The following is a 12,862-nucleotide window of genomic DNA, read 5'->3' as shown; positions in this document are numbered from 1 at the left end:
CCGAAATTGTATGCAGATCCTGCTCCACATGTGGCGCCCGTCGTGTTGCTCAAATAATAACAAACCTGATACTAAGTCGTATTGAGTAGGTCACACTCGTGAAAAGTGAATACGACATAAAGAACATATCTGCTGAATGGCTATTCCATAACGGTCAAACAACCGCGATGGCGTCCGTACATTTTACGAAGGGATGATTACAGTTGCACCATTATAAATATTTGGTTTATTAGCGTCATTGTGAGCAGCAATCCTCTTTTACGAAGATCATGATAGGAATTACAAACCCGGCAATAACGTTGCAATTGAGAGATATATATACTCCTTATGCAGGCGCTGCTGAAATGGATACCTTTGGAAGCTGCAATAATTTCTTTTGTCAGTATGTTTTGTTTTTAACCGACCCTCATGGTCACAAAATTTTGAATTATTTAGTGAGAGAACATCATTTAAAAGATGAAAGTAAAGTTGTGGAAAACTGATATATCTAGTTCCTATATGATGTCTGCCTTAGGTAGCAATAAACAGTTAGGAAAAAATACTAAAATTTGCCCTTGTGAATTTTACCATCCCCTTTTCATTGCTTTCTTGCAATATCAAGCTTACTGTTTGTGTCATATATGGGCATATGTATGTAATCAGAATCTTCCATAGATTTTATATCCAGCATATAAAATGGTAAAATATCATTTCTTTTTGGTGTATCCATGGCAACAATCTGCATTTATTTGTTATAAAATATTGCAAAAAGGGGGGGGAAAGATGTCACATATTTCCCCAAAATTTGGCTAAAAGTAGAATTTCAATCGCTTGAAGTAATACCTTTTCTGAAACTGTGCACATATATCATTCAGCAAATCCAATGAAAATCATATGTCTTTCATCTCATTTTTTGGAAAATTGCGTCAAAAACTTTGTGTAGAAAAAGAGTGTTTGTAAACAGTACAATAATTTCTGGACCGATGGCCGGTCTAGCTATGAAAATACGGATTGTCAAACAGAAAACAGCCCATAAAACATGTAAAAAATAATCTTGCTGTACTTATAAACCATCTTTGAAGGCTAAATTAGCACTCATCTGTCTAAAAATGAATTTTATTACACAATAACTTTCCTATTTGAAAAATCCACAGGGGCCAAAATGCGAAACTAAACTCCTAACTGTGTATTGCTACCTTATAAGAAAAAATAAAAAATCGGAAAAAAGATGGACATAGTCTGTATCCATGAGAATGCGGATAATTTGTTGAAAAGCACTTTCTCTGAACGTAACAAATATTTTATCAATCAAGTAATCAAGCATCTTGATGATATTAGTTTTAACTTAAAACAACATTTGTTAGAATACAAAGTAGGATTTATCCCTCCTTAATAGAAGAGGGACGAAAGATACCAAAGGGACAGTCAAACTCATAAATCTAAAACAAACTGACAACGCCATGGTTAAAAATGAAAAGACAAACAAACAACAGCACACATGACACAACATAGAAAACTAAAGAATAAACAACACGAACCCCAACAAAAAACTAGGGGTGATCTCAGGTGCTCCGGAAGGGTTAGCAGATCCTGCTCCACATGTGGCAACCGTCGTGTTGCTTATGTGATAACAAATCCGCTAAATAGTTTTGATTCGGTAGGTCACATTTATGAAAGGGAAGAGGATTGTAGTTACGACGTAAGGAACATATCCGATATCATTTGTGAAACGGTTATTCCATTACGGTCAACCAACTCGTGATGGCGTCCGTAAAATTTGCGAAGGGATGATTTCAACTTCACCATTTGGAACTCTTGGTTTAATAGCGTGAGCAGCAACCCTCTATCAAGAAAATAATGATAGGAAATGCAAGCACGGGAATATCGTATCAATTGGGAGATGTATACCCCGTATACAGGTGCTGCTGGAATATTGCTACTTAGAAATCGAAAGTTCACAATTGGAAAGCTGAAATCATCTCTTTTGTCGTAAAGTTTTGTTTTCAACCGACTCTCATTGTCAATTTCTAGATATAAGTCAAGATATGAGGCTGACTTAACTGTATCTGCAGTACCCTTTATCTGTTGCTCGATGGGATAGATGCGTTCCACATAGTCAGCAAATTTTTTAATTATTTAGTGAAAGAACATCATCTATATAGCAGAAAGTAGAGTTGAAGGATATTGCTAACTTCTTATCTTTCTTCCAAGAAGTTCTTGCATGAAGTCAGCGATACCTATATCGACGTTGGCCATTCTTTTGATTAGACAAAACAATACCATATGTTTCAATTTGTCTTTTAGTCTGTATTCCGGAATACTTGTGTTCAGTGTAGAAAATCTAATGTTTTAATACTATTGCAAAAAAAGGCGAAGGTATGAACACATGTGATTAATAAATATCGAAATCATCCCTACCCGTGTTCATTTTCTACATCCCGAAACAATTGATATTGGCAAATCTAAACAGATTTTTTTTTATATCATCAAAATAGAAATCTAACGCTATTCTTAATGGATGAAACAATATTTGAAATAGAAAATCTATCACTTTTGTTATCAATGCAATCAAAATGTAATGTAGTCTAGTCCCACGAATTAATGTTGTCCTGTTATTATCCCATGTGAAAGTTATATCCCGAAAAGCTGTTCTGGAGCACGAAATTTACAAAGCGTTTATTTTGTTTACGTATGTATACGTATAAGGATCTGATACCAGTGAACTTTCTCGTATCTAAATTTTAAATAATTTGACTTAAAACATCAGACATACTGATATCACTTCTGGACAGATTAAGACCTGGTGTTACTGTATGTATAAGTTTGGATGTGAAATGAGTTTTTCATGAATTATTAAACCATGAATTAAAAAACTGTATTTATGGAATATTAATGCCGGTAATCTCGATAGTCACACAGTTTTAGTAATAGTAATATAGATGGTTTTAACATATGTATACAATTGATTCGATTGACAATTTGATTGATAATCATATTTTTGTCAACTAATGTTCCTTGACACAGATAACAACGAGAAAACCTTGTATAAATGACCTAGATCAAAGAGTCTGAGCTATGTTTGCTGTTAATAAAATACAAGTTGAGTAAAATGTCATTTATTCAGAAATTAATTTAAAATGCAACTTACATCTTAACAATTATAATAGTACTGCATAAATGACAATGACTTTAATAAGCAAAGGTGGGGTTGAAAAAGTGCCACAAATCCCAAGAGGGATCCCCAACCGAGGACTCTGTATTCAACTTACAAACTCCAGAATTAGAAAATTGATCAAGCCATGTTGACCTCAACAAAAAACACCCAAAATTGAATAAAATATACACTTTTTAACTTTAGCATTTCAGTATAAGTGTAGAGCAAACCATGTTGACCTCACAAAAATAATAACACATATTATAAACAAAACAAAACAAAAAAGAAATGATATATAAGTAAACAAAATAATCATTGATAATTAAACTTGTAAGGAAAGGTAAAGCAAGCCATGTTGACCTCTACCAACCCAATAAATACCATTACATATAGTAAATGACTGAAATAAAAAACTTAAATTTGCAGAGCAAACCATGTTGACCTCTCTAAAAGTAAATACAAAAAAAAAATCACAATAAGGTAAAGCAAGCCATGTTGACCTCTACCAAAGTACTTAGTTAACGACTGAGATTATATTACATCTAAGTGTGAAAATTATCAAGTCGAATATAATGTTGAAAAGCGTTCGACTTCCATCTACCCATGCTTTGGATCAAGGCTAACGGCACCCCTCTGGCAGCTGCAGATGTCGCAGCTCCAATTCGGAAACTGTGACCTTTATAAAAATTAGTGTCTAATCCTACGAAATTAAGCAAACTTTTTAGTGAAGAATTGAAATAAAAACCCGAAACAGGTTTTCCACATTTAAATCGAAATAAAGGACCATGTGGACAATTTTGTAACCTTAGATATTCCTCAATAGATTTAACAGGACATAGATAATTTTCAGGACGTCTAGCTATTGATAATGTCTTGCTCTGTAGATTACTATGTTTGTAGAACTTCATAGTAATTGTCATATTGCTCACATGACCATTTACTCTTTCAAACTGTATATCTTCCCTTTGAATTACTCTATAGATTTCAGACTCAGTTTTAACTGCGATTTCTCCAATCCTTAAGAAACAAAAATAAGCTGTAGACATCATAGCTTTTAACAAAACTTGATTATAAATGCCTACTATTACTTTTGGTAAAGCCTTAACCAATTTTACAAGAATGTCATAGGTTATTGGCAGCCGTGTATCAACAGAATGTCTCAACTGTTTTGTACCTTAATTTTATGCATAAAACTGATGGCTGATATGTAAGACGCAATTGTAGATGGTTGATAACTTTTAATAAATAAATGTGAAATAAAATGAGCAACCATGACATGAGTAGATGGAAGTACGTTAACTCCTGGAAAATATTTCTGACAAAAATTTGAATACACACTTAGCATTCTATTATATGATGACTGAGTAGCAGCAGATAATGATGCACTAACAAGCTTATCAGTCATAGATGCAAAATTGCCTGGGCTGGTTTGAAACAAACATAAGTATCAAAAGAAAAAGAAAAAGAAAATGCTGCAATCAAACGATTGTCCTTAACGTTTGTTGTTTGTGTTTCTGATTTTAAGATATTTCTTTACATTTTCTAAATTCCGTAAAGATAGAGCTGAATAATCGCATATTTACAATATAAAGCTCCTGATATTGAATTATTTTTGACGAATGTCTATTACCTGTTTATATCAAATTGATCATATATGTATGAATTTTTAGAAAGATATGGTTCAGCAAAATTTAAACTAGGATAATTTTTTTTTTTTTGGGGGGGGGGGGATTAAAAACGCGAATTTTTTAACAGTGACAAAATAAAAAAAACGCAAATAAGAACAATTGCACCTGTTTTTTTCCTAAAATCTAAATTAACAATATAGTTTATAACATATATGACTGAAATAAAAAACTTAAATTTGCAGAGCAAACCATGTTGACCTCTCTAAAAGTAAATACAAAAAAAAAATCACAATAAGGTAAAGCAAGCCATGTTGACCTCTACCAAAGTACTTAGTTAACGACTGAGATTATATTACATCTAAGTGTGAAAATTATCAAGTCGAATATAATGTTGAAAAGCGTTCGACTTCCATCTACCCATGCTTTGGATCAAGGCTAACGGCACCCCTCTGGCAGCTGCAGATGTCGCAGCTCCAATTCGGAAACTGTGACCTTTATAAAAATTAGTGTCTAATCCTACGAAATTAAGCAAACTTTTTAGTGAAGAATTGAAATAAAAACCCGAAACAGGTTTTCCACATTTAAATCGAAATAAAGGACCATGTGGACAATTTTGTAACCTTAGATATTCCTCAATAGCTTTAACAGGACATAGATAATTTTCAGGACGTCTAGCTATTGATAATGTCTTGCTCTGTAGATTACTATGTTTGTAGAACTTCATAGTAATTGTCATATTGCTCACATGACCATTTACTCTTTCAAACTGTATATCTTCCCTTTGAATTACTCTATAGATTTCAGACTCAGTTTTAACTGCGATTTCTCCAATCCTTAAGAAACAAAAATAAGCTGTAGACATCATAGCTTTTAACAAAACTTGATTATAAATGCCTACTATTACTTTTGGTAAAGCCTTAACCAATTTTACAAGAATGTCATAGGTTATTGGCAGCCGTGTATCAACAGAATGTCTCAACTGTTTTGTACCTTAATTTTATGCATAAAACTGATGGCTGATATGTAAGACGCAATTGTAGATGGTTGATAACTTTTAATAAATAAATGTGAAATAAAATGAGCAACCATGACATGAGTAGATGGAAGTACATTAACTCCTGGAAAATATTTCTGACAAAAATTTGAATACACACTTAGCATTCTATTATATGATGACTGAGTAGCAGCAGATAATGATGCACTAACAAGCTTATCAGTCATAGATGCAAAATTGCCTGGGCTGGTTTGAAACAAACATAAGTATCAAAAGAAAAAGAAAAAGAAAATGCTGCAATCAAACGATTGTCCTTAACGTTTGTTGTTTGTGTTTCTGATTTTAAGATATTTCTTTACATTTTCTAAATTCCGTAAAGATAGAGCTGAATAATCGCATATTTACAATATAAAGCTCCTGATATTGAATTATTTTTGACGAATGTCTATTACCTGTTTATATCAAATTGATCATATATGTATGAATTTTTAGAAAGATATGGTTCAGCAAAATTTAAACTAGGATAATTTTTTTTTTTTTGGGGGGGGGGGGATTAAAAACGCGAATTTTTTAACAGTGACAAAATAAAAAAAACGCAAATAAGAACAATTGCACCTGTTTTTTTCCTAAAATCTAAATTAACAATATAGTTTATAACATATATGACTGAAATAAAAAACTTAAATTTGCAGAGCAAACCATGTTGACCTCTCTAAAAGTAAATACAAAAAAAAAATCACAATAAGGTAAAGCAAGCCATGTTGACCTCTACCAAAGTACTTAGTTAACGACTGAGATTATATTACATCTAAGTGTGAAAATTATCAAGTCGAATATAATGTTGAAAAGCGTTCGACTTCCATCTACCCATGCTTTGGATCAAGGCTAACGGCACCCCTCTGGCAGCTGCAGATGTCGCAGCTCCAATTCGGAAACTGTGACCTTTATAAAAATTAGTGTCTAATCCTACGAAATTAAGCAAACTTTTTAGTGAAGAATTGAAATAAAAACCCGAAACAGGTTTTCCACATTTAAATCGAAATAAAGGACCATGTGGACAATTTTGTAACCTTAGATATTCCTCAATAGCTTTAACAGGACATAGATAATTTTCAGGACGTCTAGCTATTGATAATGTCTTGCTCTGTAGATTACTATGTTTGTAGAACTTCATAGTAATTGTCATATTGCTCACATGACCATTTACTCTTTCAAACTGTATATCTTCCCTTTGAATTACTCTATAGATTTCAGACTCAGTTTTAACTGCGATTTCTCCAATCCTTAAGAAACAAAAATAAGCTGTAGACATCATAGCTTTTAACAAAACTTGATTATAAATGCCTACTATTACTTTTGGTAAAGCCTTAACCAATTTTACAAGAATGTCATAGGTTATTGGCAGCCGTGTATCAACAGAATGTCTCAACTGTTTTGTACCTTAATTTTATGCATAAAACTGATGGCTGATATGTAAGACGCAATTGTAGATGGTTGATAACTTTTAATAAATAAATGTGAAATAAAATGAGCAACCATGACATGAGTAGATGGAAGTACATTAACTCCTGGAAAATATTTCTGACAAAAATTTGAATACACACTTAGCATTCTATTATATGATGACTGAGTAGCAGCAGATAATGATGCACTAACAAGCTTATCAGTCATAGATGCAAAATTGCCTGGGCTGGTTTGAAACAAACATAAGTATCAAAAGAAAAAGAAAAAGAAAATGCTGCAATCAAACGATTGTCTTTAACGTTTGTTGTTTGTGTTTCTGATTTTAAGATATTTCTTTACATTTTCTAAATTCCGTAAAGATAGAGCTGAATAATCGCATATTTACAATATAAAGCTCCTGATATTGAATTATTTTTGACGAATGTCTATTACCTGTTTATATCAAATTGATCATATATGTATGAATTTTTAGAAAGATATGGTTCAGCAAAATTTAAACTAGGATAATTTTTTTTTTGGGGGGGGGGGGGATTAAAAACGCGAATTTTTTAACAGTGACAAAATAAAAAAAACGCAAATAAGAACAATTGCACCTGTTTTTTTCCTAAAATCTAAATTAACAATATAGTTTATAACATATATTTAAATGGAATGTCATCTCCCTACTTACAATTTCATGCCTTAAGTATAAAGAAATAAAGTTTTAAAGCGTTAAAAAGGTGCTATTGATACAACATCCACAGTAAGGACCTTATTTGTAGACAACGAAAATCAAAAGACAATATCTTTTGTCCCAGGACCATTTATTTGTTATGTAGGCAGTGGCATCAACACAGTATATATGGAAAATCATCAAAGATTCTAGGCATATCAGTTCGGTATCTTTACGTCAGTCGGGCGTTTACTGAAGTTTCTATTTAAATTTCACATTTCTGTCATGCTCCATGTTACATGCAACTTGGTAAAAAGTAACAATCGCATTATATAAACATACCAGTAGCACAAAGAATATTGAAATATCTGAACCAACTCTGTTTAATTTTTTGGATACCTCTCGTTTCAACATTATAAAAAATCAGAGTATATACTTGATTATTATCCCCGGCTTAGTATATATCTAGGATTTTGATTGGTTAACGCACGTCAATACAAAACCTATAGCCCCTAGGTGTTGCTAACCCATATCCCCGGACGTTGCTAACCATTCTCCCGTGGAACTTCACGCACGTTTTCCTTTATTCCTTGATTGCTCCTTGTGAAATATTGAATTCTGTAGATTATCCATGATGTTTTTAATTAAATATTTAATTCATTAACGATTATGTGCTATTATGCGGATCATTTACAATCATTTCATTAAATGCATCACTTGACTGCCACATTTTCAAGGAATGCGACTACTGACCTAGTTATGCAAATGACCCACGTTGACGTCACACCGTCTATGACGTAACTCTCACAACATTGAGCGCCATATTTGACTCAATCCAGTTTCTCTGTCTCCGTATTAAAAACGTCTTATATTTGACTACCTGTAGCGTTCTACCAAAGGTAGTACCCTACACCCGTAAAAAATATGTAAAATTTCCAAATTTCAATAAATTTTTTTAGATAATGAAAAAAACGTTTTCACGTTACGCTTTGTACCCGAATTTCCATAAAACTTGCCCGATTAGGACTAAGACCGGGGATAATTTCGTTATCTACGTTCATATCCGTAGATATGGATATTTTAACACCCTTCGGCTACGCCTCATGGTGTACTGGGGTACTTCAGGGTGTTAAATATCTATATCTACAGATATGAACGTAGATAACTTATATTTTCACTAAAATGTCAAATCTACCAAAATTAACTTATTCATCAAAGATCCTTCTTATTCTATTTTTTTTTGTGAATAGTTCGTAGCCAATAATGCCCAATCGTTCAAAATTTAATTACATTGACCAAGTGAATGATGTTTCATGTTGAGCAACATTCATATGGACTCATGTATTTAAAGAGTTCAGGTCCAGTTTAAAGTTATAGCTATTTTGTTTGTCGATGAGTCAACTAGATTGACTAGAAATGTATTTCAGTCACGCTATTCATCTGGTTCATTTTGCAATTTTGACTGGAGCAGTTCATATAAAGAAAGGTAAGCGTACACCAATATATGTACATTAAATATGAATAACTATTTTCTTTACATTTCCTTACCTATTACAAAACATTATTTTCCCTCATATAAACTATTATTGTTATGAATCATCTTGTCGGCATAAGATATTTATTTCGAAAAATTTAGTTTTTGAAAACCATTATATAATCGTGAGTCTATAGTTGACATTTCTAAAACTGGTTTGCAGTACGCAACTATTAACATTAAGCTATACCAATATAAGTTTTATTTAGTGATGATTGAAGTAAAATTGTCTTCGAAATGTATACCTGATTATAAATACGAGTGAGGGCTGATATAATGTAAACAGTTCAAAAGTATAGACAAATCTGGAAAATAAATCACTGTATACTTTTACATTCTTCAATATTAACAATTTGTTACATTCATCACTGAACATTTAAAAAAAAACTAATATCCATATTTTCATGCCAGTTTTGAAGGTTGGACTGCAGTAATGCTATAATGCTTTATGTCAAAACTTATATAAATATTCAAAATTTAATACTCAAGTTGAAAGCCTGATTTGAACCAAAATGCTGTCGGAGAAGATACAATTTCAAGACTATTTCGCTTGTTTTATTTGAATAACAATTTTTACTTCTCTGTGTTGCATTATTTGTTCAACAACTAATTGATTTTCTAAAATTTTGTACGACTTTTGTATTTTAAGATTGCTCTTGTTTTTTTTTTTTTGTTTTTTTTTTTCGACGTGCTTATGAGATATTTACTGAAAAGAATGTTAAATGTTGAAAACGAATTTTGAAGGTTGAAAATCGAATGTTGAAAACGAATGTTGAATGTTGAAAACGAATGTTGAATGTTGAAAACGAATGTTGAAATTGAAAATCGAATGTTGAAAACGAATGTTGATTGTTGAAAGATGAAAATCGAATGTTTAAAGCGAACGTTGAATGTTGAAAACGAATGTTGAAAATTGAAAATCGAATGTTGAATGTTGAAAACAAATGCTGAAAATTGAAAATCGAATGTTGAAAAGAAATGTTGAATGTTGAAAACGAATGTTGAAAGTTGAAAACGAATGTTGAATGTTGAAAACCAATGTTGAAAACGAATGTAGAATGTTGAAAACGAATATGGAATATTGAAAACGAATGTTGAATGTTGAAAACGAATGTTGAAAGTTGAAATCGAATGTTGAATGTTGAAAATGGAAACACGAAAAAATAAGAAAAAATTGAATGTAGGACTTTCTTTGAGATATCATTGTGTCAGGGAGACAAACTTAATGCCCCCACAGATGCAAAAAATCAAAATAACTTTGACATTTAACCGCTTATACCCCAAAAATGACAAAGTTAAATCATCTTCTAAAAGAGGAAATATTAAAGTCATAAGAAACCTCAAATCAAAAAAAGTAATGCATATGTTTTTTTATAACTCAATGGATAGTTTTCATTATAAAACTTATGTACATATACTTTTTTCTAAAGAAAATTCTTTAATTTATTGATAATTAGAATAAGTTTACTTTATTTTGATTGCTTCCTTCCAGGAAGCAATTCCCCCGACATATTTTCCGTATGCAAAGTGACCTCAGTGTGACCCATCTCGTAAAAATCCGGTGACCACAATACGCATAGATGTCCTTAAAATAAACTATTATCTAAATTTACATGTTAAACACGTGCTGAATTTCCATGTTTTTTTGTTGATTTTATGTCGATTGTTGACAAACAGGTGACAATCGTTAAACTTCGGCTTCAAAACACGAACTGTAATTACCTGCCATATTTTCATAACAACACTGACCGATTGAAAAATAAAATTGACGATTGTACGAAATTTACACGAAAAAAATGATAAATTCGTGCACAGAAGACTAAGTTTATGATGTTTGTATGCATTGGTGTAAGAATTGGAAGAACATTATTTTTCACCGGTCACTCGTTTCTTATGACTTTAATATAAATCAAAACCCTAACCACATGCACACCTTCAATATATGTTCAAACAGGCAGCAAACTAAAAACTTCCTAGTATTCAAACTCTAGGAGTTAAGCGGAATAACTATACACCCATGATGGGACGGACGGACAGGGATAAAACAATATGCCCAACAACTTTTAGTTACGGCTCACAACTTTTAATTGCGGGGGCAAAAAAAAAAAAATCGCGATAATCCTCGCAAAAAAAGGATAAGTGATATATTCAAAACATATTTTTCGAGAATATATTTATTAAACTGATATAAGATACCGGTTACTTTCGTTTCGAAATAGTAAGTCTTTCATTGACATAATATACTATTACTTCTTTCATTAACTTTGAAGTCTTCTTTCCGATTTTCTTTTATTTCTTTCATAAACACTTATAAAAACGACTATTTTTTAGATTTTTATCATTTTGATATTGAAGGAATAACTGTAACATTTTTTTCTGTCTATGAAGAAAATAACATAAAACATGTGGTGCACACTGAATAACACAGACAGAAAAAATATATATCAGTCATTCCTTATAATTTAATTTCATTTTAAATCGGAGTAAATCATGAAAAAACGTTGATGACGTAATGGTCACATGACACAATTCTGTCTATGAGCTGATAGACAAAACAACTTCACCCAATCAGAAGACGTGTTACATCCAAAATTAAATTATTGTTAAATAATAGAGCTTTCAACCAGAAACCAAATGATATAATGCGAGTTGCGCTCGTTCGTTCGCTGAACTAACTTGACAAAATGCTTGATGTCATAGCTACCAGCTGATATTATTATCATCCTTGCACTGGCCTACATCACCCTGCACAGTGGCTCATTAATTCTCGTATCACGGCTTTGAGACGTGAGCAGGCAATATCAGCGACGACACAATGTAGGAGGGGAAGCAGCGACGTCGTAATATTCGAGAAGACGTTATCAGCGACGTCATAATGTGTGAGGAGTCTTGAAATAGAATATCGCGTTTTCTACGTATAGATATCGTAATATGATATTTCATTTGACGGCTTTGAGACGTGAGTAGACGTCTGAAGAGAAGTTATCAGTGACATCACACTGTGGGAGGAGACTTATCAGCGATGCGACTTTGTCACGATAAAAAGGCAGAAAAATGGAGGGGCGGGTGTAAAAAGCCTCATAATATGTCTAGCTGTTAATATTCTATATCTTTATATACATATATACGTTGAAAAAAATATAAAACATTATGACGTCGCTGATAATGTCCGCTGACGTTCCAAAGCCGAGATACGAAAGTTGCAAGAATTAATGAGCCACTGTGCAGGGTGATGTAGGCGATTTTGGGGTTCGTGTTGTTTATACTTTAGTTTTCTATGTTGTGTCATGTAAACTATTGTTTGTCTGTTTGTCCTTTTCATTTTTAGCCATGGCGTTGTCAGTTTATTTTCGATTTATGAGTTTGACTTCCCTCTGATATCTTTCGTCCCCCTTTTGCAAAGCGATATTCACTAATTATAAGACGAAAATCCTACTACAACGACCATAAAGAACGG

This window comes from Mytilus edulis, chromosome 2 (genome assembly GCF_963676685.1).
Source record: "Mytilus edulis chromosome 2, xbMytEdul2.2, whole genome shotgun sequence".
Lineage (NCBI taxonomy): Eukaryota > Metazoa > Mollusca > Bivalvia > Mytilida > Mytilidae > Mytilus > Mytilus edulis.
Note: the sequence above shows the minus strand (reverse complement) of the source record.